The sequence below is a fragment of the Mesoplodon densirostris genome, chromosome 18 (assembly GCF_025265405.1).
Source record: "Mesoplodon densirostris isolate mMesDen1 chromosome 18, mMesDen1 primary haplotype, whole genome shotgun sequence".
NCBI lineage: Eukaryota > Metazoa > Chordata > Mammalia > Artiodactyla > Ziphiidae > Mesoplodon > Mesoplodon densirostris.
The window spans coordinates 6,759,080-6,779,519 of record NC_082678.1 but is presented as its reverse complement, the minus strand read 5'-3'; the positions used below and the strand labels follow the sequence as shown (position 1 = coordinate 6,779,519).

Sequence of the window (20,440 nt, the reverse complement as noted above, 5' to 3'; positions counted from 1 at the left end):
TGGGAGTTAAGAATGCCATGGATGGCCAGTCCTGGTGTCTGAGTGATTCCCTGGGCCCAGCACAGGGACCAACTTTCCAGAGCCCTGAAGACAAGGGGTAACACCCCAAAATATGGACTCATTTTCCACTCTACCTTCATCGGCTGAGCAGCTGCCAAGAACAAAGGCCCCATCTCCCGACACCTGGCAAAGAAGTGCAGTATCGCCTCACGAATTGATTGCTTCTTGGAGGTACCTACCAGTGTATTTGGGGAGAAGCTTCGAGAACAAGTTGAGGATCGGCTGTCCTTCTATGAGACTGGAGAGATTCCACGAAAGAATCTGGATGTCATGAAGGAGGCAATGGTTCAGGCAGAGGAAGTGGCTGCTGAGATTACTAGGAAGCTGGAGAAACAGGAGAAGAAACGCTTGAAGAAGGAAAAGAAAAGGCTGGCTGTGATTGCCCTGGCGTCTTCAGAAAACAGCAATAGTACCCTGGAGGAATGTGAGGAGACAAGTGGAAGACCCAAAAAGAAGAAAAAGCAAAAGCCCCAGGATGCTCCTGAGGAGAATGGAATGGAAGACCCATCTGTCTCCTCTAAACCCCCCAAAAAAAGAAATCTTTTTCCAAGGAGGAGCTGGTTAGTAGTGATCTTGAAGAGACAGCTGGCAGTGGAAGTCTTACCAAGAGGAAGAAATCTTTCCCCAAAGAGGAACCAGATAGTGATCCTGAAGAGTCAGGAAACAAGAGGGTCCCCAAGAAAAAGAGGAAATTCTCTTCCAAGGAGGAGCCTCTCAGCAGTGGACCTGAAGAGGCTGCTGCCAGCAAGAGCAGCAGCTCCAAGAAAAAGGAAAAGCTCCGAAAGCTGTCCCAGGAGAATTAGAATGGACATTTCCCTAGTAGGGCATAACTTACAGAGATATTTCCCAACCCATCCCCTATAGCCCAATAAAAATAAAAACAAATTCACGAGTCAAAAAAAATGCCATGGAAAGAGGCTTCTTAAAGAAATCAAATTGAGAAAACTGGAGATGGGAAGGAGGGGAAGGACTGAGTGACAGAGATCAGAGACACCTCTCTGTGACATTAGACCTGAAGTATTTGCCGAGGTAAACAAGAAACCAGCTCAAGATTTCTGAAGTGGAGAATCTAGCAAATGCTTCTGTATTGAGTTTCTAGTGACTTGGAGATAGGAGGTGAGATCTGTAGTAGAGAAATACATGGGAAAATTCCAGTAGGTTTATTGAATCTGGTTGATTTAATGGTCAAAGGGATAGATTCACCTTGAACTTTTGCATTCCCACTGCTTATCTTGGCGCATGGCATTCAATATACACTTAATATATTTTTTTATAAATGAAATTTTAAAAAATAAATAAATTTATTTATTTTTGGCTGCGTTGGGTCTTCGTTGCTGTGCGTGGACTTTCTCTAGTTGCGGCGAGCAGAGGCTACTGTTCTTTAGGGTGCGCGGGCTTCATTGCGGTGACTTCTCCTGTTGCAGAGCACGGGCTCTAGGCACACGGGCTTCAGTAGCTGTGGCACGCTGGTTCAGTAGTTGTGGCTTGTGGGTTCTAGAGTGCAGGCTGAGTAGTTGTGGCACACAGGCTTAGCTGCTCCGTGGCATGTGAGATCTTCCTGGACCAGGACTCGAACCTGTGTCCCCTGCATTGGCAGGTGGAGTCTTAACCACTGCCCCACCAGGAAGCCCCTACACTTAATATTTTTGAAAGAAAGAAAGCAAAACTGGGAATTTCTTTTCTATTCATTTATTTATTTATTTTTAATTTATTTTTTAACATCTTTATTGGAGTATAATTGCTTTACAATGGTGTGTTAGTTTCTGCTGCATCACAAAGTGAATCAGCTATATGTATACATATATCCCCATATCCCCTCCCTCTTCTGTCTCCCTCCCACCCTCCGTATCCCACCGCTCTAGGTGGTTGCAAAGCACCAAGCTGGTCTCCTTGTGCTATGCGGCTGCTTCCCACTAGCTATCTATTTTACATTTGGTAGTGTATATATGTCCATGACACTCTCTTCGTCCGTCCCAGCTTACCCTTCCCCCTCCCCATGTCCTCAAGTCCATTCTCTACATCTGCATCTTTATTCCTGTCCTGACCATAGGTTCTTCAGAACCTTTTTTTTTTTTTTAGTTTCCATATATATGTGTTAGCATACAGTATTTATTTTTCTCTTTCTGACTTACTTCACTCTGTATGACAGTCTCTAGTTCCATCCACCCCACTACAAATAACTCAATTTCGTTTCTTTTTATGGCTGAGTAATATTCCATTGTATATATGTGCCACATCTTTGTCCATTCATCTGTTGATGGACACAGGTTGCTTCCATGTCCTGGCTATTGTAAATAGAGCTGCAGTGAACACTGTGGTACATGACTCTTTTTGAACTATGTTTTTCTCAGGGTATATGCCCAGTAGTGGGATTGCTGGGTCATATGGAAGTTCTATTTTTAGTTTTTTAAGGAACCTCCATACTGTGGAATTTCTTAACTTGTGACAAAGTGGTGTAGGTTATTTGCAATCACGTACTTATTTAAGGCTGGAGCTTGCTATGCTTTACACTTCAGTTGTTTTTGTTTTATAAAAGCAGCTTACCAGGCTTTTGTGGTATTTCAAGGAGGGAGAATGGTGGGGAAGGGAGCCTGCAGGAAACTTGTAGGGAGGATGTATAAGGGAGTCATCTTCAGAGGAGAAATTTTTTTTAGGGGAAGCAGAAAGTTATCCAAGAGGGAACCTTCAGTTGGATATTGCCTTGAGCTGTATTTCCATTACAAGTTTCTTTTTGCTTAGAGTTTTAGAGATTCTGAATACAAGTGAACAATTATTCCTGTTTAAAAAAATATACTTTGGGCCCTTAAAATTTTCTGGCAATATGAATAGCTATTGACAACACTGCATTTGAGTAAAATCTGTGAAGTAAGTGAAGTTTAGGAGCTTTTCAGTTAACTTCTATATGCCTCTCTTCTATTCTTTCATTCAATACAAGGTTTTGTGCTTGATATGACCCAGGCCTAGATACAGGAAATTGGACAAGGCCCTAACCTGAAGGAGCTCATAATCTATAATACAATACGGATTTTATTAGTAATATATAGATAGTCCTATGGATGCACTGATAAAGGTACCACTAAGTATGCTTTGAAAGCCTCTCAGAGGAGGGTTTCCTTGGTGGCGCAGTGGTTGAGAGTCCGCCTGCCGATGCAGGAGACAGGGGTTCGTGCCCCGGTCTGGGAAGATCCCACATGCCGCGGAGCGGCTGGGCCCGTGGGCCACAGCCGCTGAGCCTGCGCATCCGGAGCCTGTGCTCCGCAACGGGAGAGGCCACAACAGTGAGAGGCCCACGTACCACACAAAAAAAAAGCCTTTAACAGAGGAGATGAAATTTGAGTTGCCTTAAAGGATGATCACGTGTTTGCCTGTGAACAGCCTATGAACCTGGTCAGTTCTCTGACTGCATTGGGAGTGATTCCACCACTTCTCTGCAAATTGTTTCCTTCAAGACTGAGTTAAAGATCAATCTTTTAATAATGACAACAGTACATATGAAATTGCATGAGATATCACTAAAGTTGCACACAGAGAATGAGAAAAATATTTATAGCTTTAAACATGCTTATTAAACAAGAACAAATTAAAGTAAATTAAATAAGCATAACTCAACATGCTTTTTCCTTGCAGTTTCTGCAGGCCCCTCACTGCCGCAGCCCCTCCGCCGCGGAGCACAGGCTCCAGACGCGCAGGCCCAGCGGCCATGGCTCACGGGCCCAGCCGCTCTGCGGCATGCGGGACCCTCCCGGACCTGGGCACGAACCCGCATCCCCCGCATCGGCAGGCGGACTCCCAACCACTGCGCCACCAGGGAAGCCCCTTCCTTGCAGTTTTATTGAGATATAATTGACATAGAGCACTGTATAACTTTAAGGTATACAGCATGATGATTTGACTTACATACACTATGAAATGATTATCACAATAAGTTTAGTGAACGTCTCATATAGATACAAAATTAAAGAAATAGAAAAAATTTTTTCTTTATGATGAGAACTCAGGATATACTCTCAACAACTTTCATATATAGCATACAGCAGTGTTAACTATATTTATCCTGTTGTACATTACATCCCTAGCACTTATTTATCTTATAACTGAAAGTTTATACTTTTGACTGCCTTCATCCAATTCCCCCTCCTTTCACCCCCCACCTCTGGTAACCACAAATTATTTTTGTGGTTCTATGTTTCTTTGGTTTTGAAATATAACTGACCTACAACACTATGTTAGTTCCTATTACACAACATAATGGTTCGATAGCTTAGTATATTTCAAAATGATCACCACGATAAGTCTAGTTAGGATCTGTCGCCCTACAAAGATATCACATCGTTATTGACTATATTCCCCACACTACACTTCATACCCGTGACTCATTTATTTTGCAACTGAAAGTATGTTCCTCTTAATCTCCCTCACCTATTTCTTTCCTCCCCATACCCTCCTACCCTCTGGAAACCACCTGTTTGTTCTCTGTATCTGTGACTCTGCTTCCATTATATTATGTTTGTTCATTTGTTTTGTTTTCCAGATTCCACATATCAGTGAAATCATACAGTATTTGTCTTTCTCTGTCTGACTTATTTCACTTAGCATAATACCCTCTATGTCCATCCATGCTGTGGCAAATTGGCAAGGTTTTGTTCTTTTTTTATGGCTGAGCTATGTATCTATATATATCTATATAGAGATATCATATATGATTGACATATATATATATATCTCACATCTTCTTTATCCATTCATCTATTGAGGGGCACTTCCATATTTTGGCTATTGTAAATAATGCTACAATGAACGCAGGAGGTGTGATCTTTGCTAATTAGTGTTTCCATTTTTTCCAGGAGAGGAATTGCTGGATTGTGTGGTAGTCCTTTTTTTTTTTTTTTTTTTGGCCACACTGTGCGGCATGTGGGATGTTATTTCCCTGACCAGAGACTGAACCTGTGCCCCCTGCAGTGGAAGCATGGAGTCTTAGCCACTGGACGGCCAGGGAAGTCCCTATTTTTTAACTTTTTGAGGAATCTCCATACTGTTTTCCATAGTGGCTGCATTTACATTTACATTTCTACCAGCAGTGCATGAGGGTTCTCTTTTCTCCACATCCTCACCAACACTTGTTATCTGTTGCCTTTTTGATAATAGCCATTCTCACAGGTGTGACATGATATTTCATTGTGGTTTTGCTTTGCATTTCCCTGATGATTAGTAACGTTGAGCAAATATGTTCTCTGACCCTTTCTCTCTCTCTTCTCCTTCTGGGACCCCTATAATGTGAATGTTAGTAGGCTTGCTATGGTCCCAGAGATCTCTTAATCTGCCGTCATTTATTAAAAATTCTTTTTTCGGGGCTTCCCTGGTGGCACAGTGGTTGGGAGTCCGCCTGCCGATGCAGGGGACAGGGGTTCGTGTCCCGGTCCGGGGGGATCCCACATGCCGCGGAGCAGCTGGGCCCGTGAGCCATGGCTGCTGGGCCTGCGCGTCCGGAGCCTGTGCTCTGCAACGGGAGAGGCCACAACACTGAGAGGCCTGCGTACCGCAAAAAAAAAAAAAAAAAAAATTCTTTTTTCTGTTCAGTTTAAGTGACTTCCAGTACTCTGTCTTCCAGTTTGCTGATTCATTCCTCTGTATCATCTAATCTATTGTTGATTCCTTCTGGAGTATTTTTTAAATTTCACTTATTGTTTTCTTCATCTCTATTTCGTTCTTCTTTATATTTTCTAACTCTTTGTTAAAAATTTCTAACGTCTCACTCTGTTCATCCTTTCTTCTCCTGAGTTCTTTTTGTTTCATTTTGTTTTATTTATTTGGCTGTGTGAGTTCTTAGCTGCAGCACGTGGGATCTTTGTTGCTGAGTGTGGGATCTTTAGTTGTGGCATGTGAACTCTTAGTTACAGCACGCATGTGGGATCTAGTTTCCTGACCCAGGATCAAACCCGTGCCCCCTGCATTGGGAGCTCGGAGTCTTAGCCACTGAACCACCAGGGAAGTCCCCCTCCTGAGTTCTTTGAGCATCTTTGAGCATCAGCCCGGGGGTACTGGGCTACTGCCAGCCTGCTGGTGTGTGGAGCTGGTCCTGGGGTCTCTGACTGCAGGGCCCTGTGGGTCCCAGAGTTGGTGTTGGCCCACTGGTGGGTGGGGTCAGGGCCCAGGGGTCCTGGGGCTGGTGCCTGCTCCTGTGGTAGATGAGGCTGGTCCTGGGGCATCTGGGGGTCACAGGGTCTTAAGGAAGTTGGCCTGCTGGTGGGTGGGTGTATGTCTTCTTCTGGCTAGCTGTTTGGTCTGAGTTGTCCCAGTACTGGTGCAGACACGCTGATGGGTGGGTTGAGGTTCTAGTGCTAATTAGCTAGAGAGAGGATTCCAAAATGGATCTTGCCAGCACTGGGGTCCTCATGGGAGAATGAGTTCCCAAAATGGCTGCCGCCAGTGTCTCTGTCCATGGGGTGAGTTACAGATGCCTCCTGCTTCTCTGGGAGGCTCTCCAGGATCAGCAGGTGGTTCTGACCCAGGCTCCTTTCAAATTACTGCTTCTTCCCTGTGTCTTGGAGGGTGTGAGATTTTGTGTGCACCCTTTAAGAGTGGCGACTCTATTTCCCACAGTCCTCTGGCTCTCCCAAAAGTAAGCCCCGTTGGTCTTCAAAGCCAAAATTTCCAGGGGCTCATCTTCCCAGTGCAGGAACCCTGGACTGGGGAGCCCAATGTGGGGCCTGGACCCCTCGCTCCTTGGAGAGAACCTCTGCAATTGTAACTCTCCTCCCATTTGTGGGTCACCCACCCAGGGGTATGGGTCTTGACTATACTGTGTCTCTGCCCCTCCTACCTGTCTCACTGTGATTCGTTCTTTATATATTTAATTGTAGAAGATCTTTTCTACTAGTCTTCGGGTCTTTCTCATCAATAGCTGTTCTGTAAATCGTTATAACTTTGGTCCACCCATGAGAAGAGGTGAACTCAGGGTCTTCCTACTCTGCCATCTTGACCACTCCCCTCTCATGTTTTTTAAATTAGTTAATTAATTAATTGGCTGTGTTGGGTCTTCATTGCTGCAAGCGGGCTTTCTCTAGTTGCGACGAGCAGGGGCTACTCTTTTTTTTAAATTTACGTTTGGCTGTGTTGGGTCTTCGTTTCTGTGCGAGGGCTTTCTTTAGTTGTGGCAAGCGGGGGCCACTCTTCATCGTGTTGCGTGGGCCTCTCACTATCGCGGCCTCTCTTGCTGCGGAGCACAGGCTCCAGACGCACAGGCTCAGTCGTTGTGGCTCACGGGCCTAGTTGCTCCGCGGCATGTGGGATCTTCCCAGACCAGGGCTTGAACCCGTGTCCCCTGCATTAGCAGGCAGATTCTCAACCACTGCGCCACCAGGGAAGTCCAGGGGCTACTCTTCATTGTGGAGCGTGGGTTTCTCTCTAGTTGTGGCGTGTGGGCTTGGCTACCCCATGGCATGTGGGATCTCAGTTCCCCGACCAGGGATTGAACTCGCATCCCCTGCATTGGAAGGGGGATTTTTAACCACTGGACCACCAGCGAAGTCCCTGTCTGGTTTTCTATATCAGCGTTATACTGGTCTCATAAAATGGGTTGGGAAGTATTCTCTTCTACTTTCCGGGAAAGATTATGTAGAATTGGTGTTAATTCTTCTTTATATGTTTGGTAGAGTCTCCACTAAAACCATATGGACCTGGATATTACCTTTTTTTTTTTTTAGACTTTTACAAAATAAATTTCTTTACAGTTATAGAGCTATCCAAACTATCTATTTCATATTGGGTGAGTTCTGGTAGTTGGTACTATTTGAGAAATTGGCGTATGGAATATTTACTTAATCTCAAAATACCACGCTACAAAATACGCATGACAAAGAAGAAAAGAGTAACTTTATACTGGAAAAGTTTGAAAGACATCACCTTAACTGATCAAAGTTAACAGTACTAGCAAAAGGCAAATCAAAATTGTGTACCACCTGATAGGATACAATGAAAAGAACACAGCCTCTCTTTCATGCTATTCCTGCCGAAGGTAAAATCCAAAATCCAATCATGAAAAAAAAAATCAGAAAGCCCAAATTGAATAATCTTGTACAAAATAATTGTCCTGTAATCTTCAAAAACATCAATGTTATGAAAGTCAAGGAGAAAATGAGGAACTATTCTCGTGATTGAAGGAGACAAAAGAGATGTGACAACTAAATTCAAAGTGTGATCTTAGATTGGATCATTAAGCTATAAAGGACACTACTGGGACAAATGATGAAATTTGATAGGTTGCTGAAAACCAGACAGTGGTATGTATCAATATCAATTTCCTAATTTTGATGGTTGTACTGTGGTTATGTATCAGAATGTCCTTGTTTGTAGAAAATTCACACTAAAGTATTTGTGGGGTGATGGAACATCAGGATGCCAATTTACTCTCAAATGATTCAGAAAAAAATAATCTTTTTGTACTTAAAAGAAACTTTTCTGTAAATTTTAAATAACTTAAAATTTTTGTAGGACTTCCCTGGTGGGGCAGTGGTTAAGAATCCGCCTGCCAATGCAGGGTACACAGGTTAGAGCCCTGGTCAGGGAAGATTCCACATGCCGCGGAGCAACTAAGCCTGTGTGCCACAACTACTGAGCCTGCACTCTAGAGCCCGCGAGCCACAACTGCTGAAGCCCGCGCGCCTAGAGCCTGTGCTCCACAACAAGAGAAACCACGACAATGAGAAGCCCGCGCACCGCAACTAAGAGTAGCTCCCGCTCGTCGCAGCTAGAGAAAAGCCTGCGTGCAGCAATGAATACCCAATGCAGCCAAAAATAAACAAATAGATAAATTTTTAAAAAAATTTTTGTAAATTACAGAAAAAAAGTTTCCAGATAGCCTCTTTCCATTTTGATCACTCTATTATTCTAAGGCTCTTAAACATTGATGGATATATCTTACTTACACTTGTGCTGGATATCATCTACTCATTTGGAAATCTTTATACTTCTTGTGCATCTGTTTCCTTAATGAGATTATTAAACACCCAAAGGACATAATTTTGCCTCTGTTTCCTTTATATTTCCTTGTGGTATCAAGTAGCTGCTCTTAATAACCACTTGTAAACACTAAAGGTTTTGGAGCATGAATTATCTGAATAGTTGAATTGCCTCTTTCAATTTAAGCCGATGCAAAAAAACTAAATCGTATCTCTTAAGTCATATGATGGATCCAGGAACCAAGTGTGTGCTGACTGCTCTTTCACACCAATCAATGGCCCCTGGGATTCAAAGAAATATGCATCTTGGTGGAAAAATGAGTCACTCCACCAACGCACAGATGGACTCTCACACCAGACCACAACGGAAATGTGGAAATCTGAGTGGAGCACAAGGAATCTACATGTAACAAGAGTTCACACTCTTCCTGTTCTGTTACATTGTGAAACGGAAGCATTGTTTTCTGGGAAAAGAGCTAGATTCCACAAATGAAATGGTTTTGCCTAAATGTGCACAGCTGCTAAACACTTACTGTGCTTATTGAGAGTGTCTTGTTTTATAGATTTAGACTTTGTTCCAACTGCAATGTTTAAAGGAAAAGGGGTCCTATCGTGTGCAACAGAATGGGGTTTTTTTTGTTTCTTTTTTTTTTTAATTTTTTTAAATTTTTGGATGCGTTGGGTCTTCGTTGCTGCGTGTGGGCTTTCCCTAGTTGCGGGGAGCGGGGGCTACTCCTCGTTGTGGAGTGCGGGCTTCTCATTGCAGTGGCTTCTCTTGTTGCAGAGCACGGGCTCTAGGCGAGCAGGCTTCAGTAGTTGTGGCACACGGGCTCAGTAGCTGTGGCTCGCAGGCTCTAGAGCACAGGCTCAGTAGTCGTGGCACACGGGCTTAGTTGCTCTGAGACGTGGGATCTTCCCGGACCAGGGCTCGAACCCGTGTCTCCTGCATTGGCAGGCGGATTCTTAACCACTGCGCCACCAGGGAAGTCCTATCTATCTATCTAGATATCTATCTATCTATTTACTTATTTATTTATGCGACACGTGGGCCTCTCACTGTTGTGGCCTCTCCCGTTGCGCAGCACAGGCTCCGGACACGCAGGCTCAGCGGCCATGGCTCACTGGCCCAGCTGCTCCGCGGCATGTGGGATCCTCCCGGACCGGGGCACAAACCCGTGTCCCCTGCATCGGCAGGCAGACTCTCAACCACTGCGCCACCAGGGAGGCTCCTATTATTTATTTTTTTTAACATCTTTATTGAAGTATAATTGCTTTACATTATTGTGTTACTTTCTGTTGTATAACAAAGTGAATCAGCTATACGTATACATATATCCCCATATCCCCTCCCTCTTCTGTCTCCCTCCCATCCTCCCTATCCCACTCTTCTAGGTGGTCACAGAGCACTGAGCTGGTCTCCCTGTGCTATGTGGCTGCTTCCCACTAGCTATCTATTTTACATTTGGTAGTGTATATATGTCCCTGCCACTCTCTCACTTCGTCTCAGCTTACCCTTCCCACTCCCTGTGTCCTCAAGTCCATTCTCTATGTCTGTGTCTTTATTACTGTCCTGACCCTAGTTTCTTCAGAACCTTTTTTTTTTTTTTTTAGATTCCATATATATGTGTTAGCATATGGTATTTGTTTTTGTTTCTGACTTACTTCACCCTGTATGACAGACTCTAGGTCCATCCACTTCACTATAAATAACTCAATTTCTTTTCTTTTTATGGCTGAGTAATATTCTATTGTATATATGTACCACATCTTCTTCATCCATTCCTCTGTCTATGGACACTTAGGTTGCTTCCATGTCCTGGCTATTGTAAACAGTGCTGCAATGAACATTGTGGTACATGACTCTTTTTGAATTATGGTTTTCTCAGGGTATATGCCCAGTAGTGGGACTGCTGGGTCGTATGGTAGTTCTATTTTTAGATTTTTAAGGAACCTCCATACTGTTCTCCATAGTGGCTGTACCAATTTACATTCCCACCAACAGTGCAAGAGGGTTCCCTTTTTTCCACACCCTCTCCAACATTTTAGCCAATGTTTTATAATTACTATACATGGAATATAACCTTTAAAAATTGTGAATCACGGGCTTCCCTGGTGGCGCAGTGGTTGAGAGTCCGCCTGCCGATGCAGGGGACACGGGTTCGTGCCCCGGTCTGGGAAGATCCCACATGCCGCGGAGCGGCTGGGCCCGTGGGCCACGGCCGCTGAGCCTGCGCGTCCGGAGCCTGTGCTCCGCAACGGGAGAGGCCACAACAGTGAGAGGCCCACGCATCGCAAAAAAAAAAAAAAAAAAAAAAAAAAATTGTGAATCACTATGTTGTACACCTGAAACTTATATAATATTGTACATCAGCTATACCTCAATAAAAAAATAAATTTCCACAGAATAGCGCAGGCTTAATACATATATCATCCAATCTTCTATAGTTTCTACATCTGTACTCCTAAATAATGAAAATTGTAATATTTTAGACTTCTCCCTTTCCCTCATTCTCTACGTGTAATCAGTCACCAAGCCCTATTGATTTTCCCTCCTATAGAGTTCTCCCATCAGATCTCTTCCCTCTATGAACATTGTACTGCTTTAGTTCAAATGATCATCTTCTCTTATTGGGACTATTGCAGTAGCCTCCTGATAGATCTCCCTGCTTCTAGTCTCAGCCCCTTCCAAACTATCATTTACATTTCCTCAAATCAATTTTCTTCCTAAAATGCAAATCAGTTCCTCTCCCTCTTTAGGTTAAAGTCCTTAAATTGTGCCTTATAACCTTGAGGATAAAGTCCAGACCTCTTAGCATGATTTCCGGATGCTCTGTGATTGGACAACATTTCCTGTTCAGCCTCACCTCTAGCCTCTCTGCCTCCAAATACCTCATGCTCCAGCCTCAATAAGCTATTTTCCATAGGCTCAGACGTCCTCATGCCTTTACCAAGATCTTTCCTCTGCTTAGAATCCTAACCCCCAGCTCCCTTTTTCTGCTTAGCAAATGCCTATCCATTCTTCAAGCCACAGCTCAACTCCTCTGAAATGTCTCCCGTGTCCCTTATGCAAACGTAATCACTCTTTCCCCTGACTGGTGCGAGGTGATATCAATGGGAACTTAATATGAAATTAAGCTCCCATTGCTCCTTGTATATGTTGCCTTTTATGGCAGTTATCCCACTAAATTGTAATTGTTGAGCTACATATCTAGCTCCCATGTTACACTATAAGCTCCTGATGGCGAAGACCATGTCTTTCCATCTTTGAGTCCCCAGCTCATAGCACTAGAACTAGCAGTTTACAGGTACTCGGTAACTAGTCGCTAAATGTTTGCTTGAATTAATGATGTTCAAAATGAACTTTTTCTAAAGTACTATAAGATCCCAAAGGGCTTTCTGAGTTATCAGAGATTAGAATCATAGAGCCATAGAATATCAGAACTGGAAGGAATCTTAGAACTCCTATACAGATATCCTATATGGTATCCTAATAGATACTCCTATTTTTTTTCATTTGTAGATGAAAAAACTAAGAACTAAGAGAGAGGTGAAAGCTAAGAGAAGGAAAGTCATTCGCTTGAAATCACACCAATTTGGAGACAGATGTGAATAAATATTCTGTTCATCAGATGTGTAGTGTAAAATGGATTTCTCCTAGTCTAGCAGATTATGTACAATCTATTCTAATCAGATTATACATTCAATTAACCAATTATTAAATTAACAAGAGCCCTCCTCTATCTTTTTTGGATAAGTAGACTGTTTATTATAATTCAGTTTGAACTGGAATAAAGTTTTGCTGTTATCATGGTCAGGGAGGCTTATTTTCTTTAACTTGCTGGTAGCTCAGATTAAACTCGAGCAAGTCATTATCTCCAGTGTCTAGGAGATACTCATACTATGTGTTAATTAAATTTGTTAAACTCTCAAAGGATAGCTATATTTCCAAGTTATTTAGGAGAAACTCATTATTACCATCAGTTCTGCCTATAGATGACACTGGGCGCATTAAAAAAATTAAACCTGGGCAGAAGACCTAAATAGACATTTCTCCAAAGAAGACATACAGATGGCCAAGAGGCACATGAAAAGATGCTCAACAATGCTAATTATTAGAGAAATGCAAATCAAAACTACAATGAGATATCACCTCGCACCAGTCAGAATAGCCATCATCAAAAAGTCTACAAACAATAAATGCTAGAGAGAGTGTGGAGAAAAGGCAACCCTCCTAAACTGTTGGTGGGAATGTAAATTGGTAGAGCCACTATGGAGAACAATATGGAGGTTCCTTAAAAAACTAAAAATACATCTATATAATCCAGCAATCCCACTCCTGGGCATATATCTGGGAAAAAAAACATGGTTCGAAAGGATACATGCACCTCGGTGTTCATCTCAGCACTGTTTACAATAGCCAGAACATGGAAGCAGCCTAAATGTCCATCAACAGACGATAGATAAAGAAGATGTGGTGCATATATACAGTGGAATATTACTCAGCCATTAAAAAGAATGAAATAATGCCATTTGCAAAAACATGGATGGACCTGGAGATTATCATACTAAGTGAAGTAAGTCAGACAGAGAAAGACAAATATTATATGATATCACTTACATGCGGAATCTAAAAAAAATGATACAAATGAACTTATTTACAAAACAGAAACAGACTTAGAGAACAAATTTATGGTTACCGGGCAGAAGGGTGGGGGGAGGAATAGCTTGGGAGTTTGGGATTGATATGTACATACTGCTGTATTTAAAACAGATAACCAACAAGGACCTACTGTATAGCACAGGGAACTCTTCCCAATATTGTGTAATAACCTAAATGGAAAAAGAATTTGAAAAAGAATAGATACATGTAAATATTTGTATAACTGAATCATTTCACTGTACACCTGAAACTAACACAACATTGTCAATCAGTGATACTCCAATATAAAATAAAAATTAAAAAAAAACCTTTTTATAGAAGGATTTGTGCTAAGTATTGCTGTTACGCAAATAGATAGTTCTAATTTCAAATTCCATCTATTTGTTTATCACAGAGGGTTAAGCATAATCTGTACTAGGAAAACTTCTGCGATCAGAGTAATTATACACAGCAGGAAATAATAAGGTTGAATTTCTTTTCAAAATTGTGTACTATTCCATAATTTAAACTCTACTAATTCATTTTCTAAAACGATTCACATTGAAGCAAGTTGCCATTTATGTACCCCACCCCTTCAGGCCTCAGTTTCCTCATCTGAAAAACATTTAATCAGATGATCCCTAAGGTAATTCATGATCCTGAAAGAACATTGTACTACTAAGATCCCTTACTGAGCCAACATTCCATAGTTCACTGATTTCAAGCCATAATTCTAAACTGAGTGCCTTCTGAATATATCAAAATGTGCTAGGTGCTGCATAGATTTCAGAAAAGTCCAAGCCTATAAGAATTTAGTTGAAGAGAGCAAACAAACACAGAAAGAAATACTAATGCAAGAGATGTCTAAGGGGATGTTGCTCATGGCATGTCTTTGGAATAGGGTCTTTCAGGCAAACTGGAATAGCAGGAAGTTAATGTAAAGGAATAGAACGAATTAACAATAATAATCCACTTGTATTAAATTGTATAAAATCTGGCAGCCAAAAACGAATAAATCTCCACTATACTGAGTGGAGCCATAGAAGGTGATTGTTTTTTTGCCGTGCCACAGGGCTTGCGGGTTCTTAGTTCCCGGCCAGGGATTGAACCTGGCCCCAGCAGTGAAAGGTCCAACTCCTAACCACTGGACTGCCAGGGAATTCCCCATAAGGCTTTTTTTTTTTTTTGCAGAGGGAAGACAAAAATCAAAGTAACTTTTTAGGGAGATTAATAGGCAGCGCTGTGCATGCCGGGTGAATTGGAGGGAAGAGATTAGAGACAAAGAAATGGAAATGACATGGACCTTGCTGGTGGTGCAGTGGTTAGGAATCTGCCTGTCAATGCAGGGGACACGGGTTCCAGCCCTGGTCCGGGAAGATCCCACATGCCGCGGAGCAACTAAGCCCATGCGCTACAACTACTGAGCCTGCGCTCTAAAGCCCATGAGCCACAACTACTGAAGCCCGCGCACCCAGAGGCCATGCTCTGCAACAAGAGACGCCACCACAATGAGAAGCCTGCATACCACAACAAAGAGTAGCCCACACTCTCTGCAACTAGAGAGGGCCCACACGCAGCAAAGAAGATCCAACACAGCCAAAAATAAATAAATAAAATTTTTTTTAAAAAAGAAAAAAAGAATCCACCTGTCAATGCAGGGGACACGGTTTGATCCCTGGTCCGGGAAGAGCCCATATGCCACAGAGCGACTAAGCCCGTGAGCCACAACTACTGAGCCTGCTCTGTAGAGCCTGTAAGCCACAACTACTGAGCCCTCATGCCACAACTACTGAAGCCCATATGCCTAGAGTCCATGCTCTGCAGCAAGAGAAGCCACTGCAATGAGAAGCCTGTGCACCGCAACGAAGAGTAGTCCATACTCGCTGCAACTAGAGAAAGACTGCACGCAGCAACGAAGACCTAAGGCAGCCAAAAAAATAAATAAAATTTAAAAAAAGAAAATAGCATAATGAATAAAAATAGAAAAGAAAATAGCATGAATGTTCATAGAATTTTTCATAAGAGCCAAAAAAAAAAAGAGAAAGAAAACAATCCAACTGTCCATACAGACATGTAGCATAACTATACAACAGGATTTTATGCAGCCATTGTGTACTGATACACACTGCTTGTCCCCAGGGATCACTCGGAACAAAATGCTTATTATCAAAACTTTGCTTAATCTTATCTCCTTCCAGGCCCCTGACCTTTGGCCCACTCTTAGCCTGAGCCAACACACAACCCATCCTGAGGATAGGCTGGCTTCAGGGAAAAGCGTTCTCTGCTCTCTCATCATGCCACCCTTTCATCCCATTCCCTCATCCTCGTTCTTTCTAGCCTTGTTTGCTCCTCTCTATAAAAGAAACCCCCTTTTTGCCTACCCCTTGAGATACCTGCAGATCTTACGGTCACAGCATTCTCCTTATTACATTAGACCCCCTCCCCTGACCGCCATAGTCCCTTTCTTCCCCTGCAATAATCCTTTCTAATAAAGTCTCTCGTTACTAACTCTGGATTTGTTCTTTATTTGACAGGTTGTTTATTTTGGGGGTTATGAAACTGTTCTCAAATCGATTATGATTGCCACCTCTTCGTACTAAAAACCATTGAACTGTACACTTTACATAGGTGAATTGTATGGTATGTGGGCTATATGTCAATAAAGCTAGTGGTTGTCGTTTTTATTTTTATTCTTTGAGCGGTTTCAAAAGCTGGGGTTTTTTAAGACTATGAAAGAAAGAAAAAAAATGTTAGCAAGCGGGACAACAAATACTGTAAATAAAAATAATACAGCCTCACAAAGGCCAAGAGGGAGAGTCTCAAGGGCAAATTGGTCAGCAGTGCTAAATCCTGTGGAGAGTTCAAGTAACTTTAGAAAAGGAGAGATAATTGGTAGAATATGGAGTTTACTGGTGATTTTTTAGTGCTCTTTTAGTAGAAAGGAAGCCACCTTTTTGGATTAACTGCAGACATTTAAGGACTGAATTGAGGGTAAGGGATATGTAGCAGCAGTTCTAGAAAACAATGAATCTGAACAGGAGAAAACGAGATGGACCCAGCCTTGGAAAGGCAGGAAGGTAAAACCAATTAAGACTGTAGTTTTGGTTTGTTTATGTTTGTTTTTTATTTTTAGGATAAGAGACCAGTGCATGGTGAAGGTAGAGGAGGAAAAGAGATTCTTATGGCATTTCCATTCACTTATTTTCTTGACTTTTCTGTTTATCAGCCAGACTCACTGCTTCCCTGAGACTAAAATTCTCACCCTGCAGCAAATTCCCTGTGTTCTTTGAATGTTTTCAAGCACCACACTGTGCATAAATTAGCACTTTATAAATAATTCTGATTGTTTTCTGGTTCAGGAAAGCTACCTATATATTAATGTTTGAAGGAGAAGAAAGGAAGGGATTTTTGAGGAAGAGAAATATATAAATATTATAGGCACTTTTCCTGTATGTCAGAGAAGCAAGAATAGTGCTTATAAATCTGGGGAGAAAAACATCTCTGCTGTCTTTGGCAGCTGTAAGCCAGCTGCTGAAGACTGGTTTTCCATTCGGGATGGTTTCTCTGATGTGACAACACATCATTCATCCCAATCATTTATTGTTAACGAAACACACTGTCTCCCTAGGGTCCCTTCCAGCACGATCCAAAACTGAATGGAACGTACTGCACGCTGCACCCCTCACACCTTGTTGGAGGCCCCCTCAATGTAAGCTGGTAAGATTTAAAGCAGAACCTCGATAAGAGGTGAGAATGCCTGGCTGCTCTCCCACCCACCTGGCCTGTACTTTCACACCTCACGTCACTGCAGGAAGGGTAGGGGGTGGGGTGCGGGAGGAAGGCTGTACCCTGTGAACCCTTCCCTATTCTCCCAGGAAGTAGTGGGAACCTTCCCAGAGCACCTTCCACTTTGTATCAGAAACTATTTGTGCATCTGTCTCCTCATGCTACGCTATGAGCGTCTCAACAGGAGGGACTGGGCTTTATTGAAGTCCCCAGGCCAGTAGCTGGCTCCTGGTAAATAGTCACACTTTGCTGAACAAATGGATGGACAGAGGAACACGATAGAGAGCTGTGAGATTCCAGCTGCTGACAGGGTTGCATCCTGGTGTTCTTTTTCTGGGCCAAAGGGTTGTTTGTTTCCACCTCTCTATCCCTTTTACAGACCCTGTCTCACCAGCTGAAAGCACACAATGGAACACTGTGCCTTTCAGCAAATAGAGTGAGCAATGGAAAATGCAAAGCATCAACCCTGAATACAAGCTATGGCATGCTGAACACAATTCCAAATGAAGAGAAACTGCTTATTTTCACTGAAATGGAGTGAAGTCCTCTGGGAAGGATTGTTTGGCTCCAGTTCTGGGTGTCGGTGTTGATAAAGCTGGTGCATCAAGGCTCAGCACTCCCCCTGTTGGATTTAGCTGGCATTTAGTAAGAAGAGGAACAGGAGAGAGACTTGTCTGGTGCAAACACTTCTCTTGGACATAGGCAAACAGGGAGGGTAGGGTTCTTTCTGCGAAATTCTTCTCTGTTAAAGAGGCATCAAATGAGTCAGAGACTCCACAAATACGGACATTCCTTTTTGAAGAACAGAAATACTTTCCTGATGGGAAAATCAGATGGCATGGACTTGATTCCTTTTAGCAAGCATGCAACCACAAAAACAAATCAACCACTAAAACTCCTCTTCAGGACCCCTCCCCCACCAAGCGAGGTTTAAATTGTAATGTGTATATGTCCACTGATAGAGAACTGGTTAAATAAGTATAGTATCAATTCATCCCTACATTGGAAAACAAGGCAGCTCTGCATGCACTGATATGGAACAATCACCGAGATACATTAGTAACTGACAAAAAGCAAAGTGCTGAGATATATATGTGTGTGTGTGTGTGTGTGTGTGTGTGTGTGTGTGCAGAGACTTTCTATGGAAGATTCCACAAGAAAATATAACAACTGTTGTCTCCTTGGCCAGCAATTAGTTTGCTGCAGGCAGGGATAGAAAGAAAACTTCTTTTCACTATATTTCTTTGTGTGCTATTTGCAATTTGTACCTTACGTGTCACCTATGAAAATAAATCTAATCAATTTTAAAAAGAACCTTATGAAGGTCCAGTAAGGTTCTCTACTGTCACTTTTCTTCCTCTCTAGAAGTCTTATCAATCCTCAGTGGAAGGAACTTAAACTGCTAAAACACATTTTCTCCCAAACTCTAAAATAAATTGGCAATCTGTCAGTTCTAGTATACAAATACATGTGATTTATATGCCAGTTCATTCTATTTGAATCTCAGATAAGAAAGCCACCTGCTTCTGTGGAAACAGCTATTGAAGTGTCAGGGGAAATATTTTGTTCAATAGCTGTTGGGACTATTCCAGATGATCCCACGCTATCCCAGGCAGTGAGCTCTTCAGCACCTTTCTGGGTTGGTGGCTTCTCTGACTGGATTAATAGGGCCCAGGGTCCCCACCAAGCAGTTTTTCACTCTGCCTAATGATAATGCATGCCAGACTAGAACTGACCTTTTGCCAAGACCATCATCTATCCAGCTGGGGAAACCCAAGGTTGGTTTCCTAACCAGGGAAAAGGTTTGCAGCTTTTCTGGGGGAAAGGGGGCTGGTGCTGCTTCAGGGAACTCACAGCTCCAGTGCTGTGGGAGAGAGCAAAATGGGGGAGAACTGGCACTCTCTCTCCCCCGGACTTCTGAGCTAAGGGCCCTTCTTGATCCTGCTCAGAACTGCCTGCTCCTCGGTACCCATCATGGTTGAAAATATGTTTGTAGTTAAGCCTTAGGCCGACAGGCTGGCGGCACATTCTGGTGAGCGTCTGCTCCTCCCTGACCCAGTGAAAGATACAGCCTGCTAAGGTGGGAAGTGCAAGAGAGGAGTCCTGACACCTGGTTTGAGTGCCAAGCCAACGCTAACCTGCTGGTAACCTCCTGGCAAGTCACTTGCCCTCTCCAGGCCCTCGGTTTCTGGTCCGTCAAGTGAGCAGGTGGCGTTTGATATCTCAGATTGCTGAGCGCGAGTCTCTGGGCTCCAGAGAGACGGATGACTCCCAATCCTGCTCTCAGAGGTTAGTGTCAGCCAGGTCTCTGGGGCAGGCGGAAGCACGGGGAAAGGTGATTTTTAGTGAGTAAAAACCTTTAGTTTTTACTTTATTGCCCATCTTAATCTTCCTCTGTTAGAGTAATTCTAAGAGGAACCTAGAGGAGCTTGGCGGCCCCTCACCACCGCCGGGACTCTAACTTAAGTTCTCCCTTCCCTTCCGCAAACGACCCCCAACCTTTTAGAACAGTGGTGGGTAACTTCGTGGGGTGGGTAGTTAGAGGCCCTTTCAAAAAGATTGTGGAAGCCATGGATCCTCTCCCTCTCAAAAACTGGACACAGGCAAATACTACAATATTTTGCACCTAACTTCAGGATATCCTGTCCCACCTGACGACCTCATCTAGAACTTAAAAAGGGAGAGGTGGGTTAGCCGGTGGAGCGAGAGGGGAAAGTAGAGCAACGCTCTAGGACCTGTTTCCCTACCGCAGCTCACATTCCTCCGCCCCAGTCCCGCTCCCGCCGCCTCCGCTACCAGCGGACGCCCTAGCCTCCCGCTCCAACTATTCCAACCATCCTGGGAAGGGTGGGGCGCTCGGCTCCTGGGTCCCCCTGGATCGCCCCCCCCCCTTCCCCAGCATCGGTCTCCCCTTCTGCCCCGGTCCCTCCCTTTCTGGGGCCGAGCCAGCCAATGGGCGACGAGACTCCGGGATTTGGCCTGGGAGCCGGGCAACTCA

At 43.3% G+C, this 20,440-nt stretch overlaps 1 pseudogene; it reads left to right on the top strand.

The window, feature by feature from the left end:
- Window positions 1-216: 216 nt before the first annotated feature.
- LOC132479289 (nucleolar protein 56-like) lies at window positions 217-863 on the top strand (annotated as a pseudogene).
- Window positions 864-20,440: the final 19,577 nt, after the last annotated feature.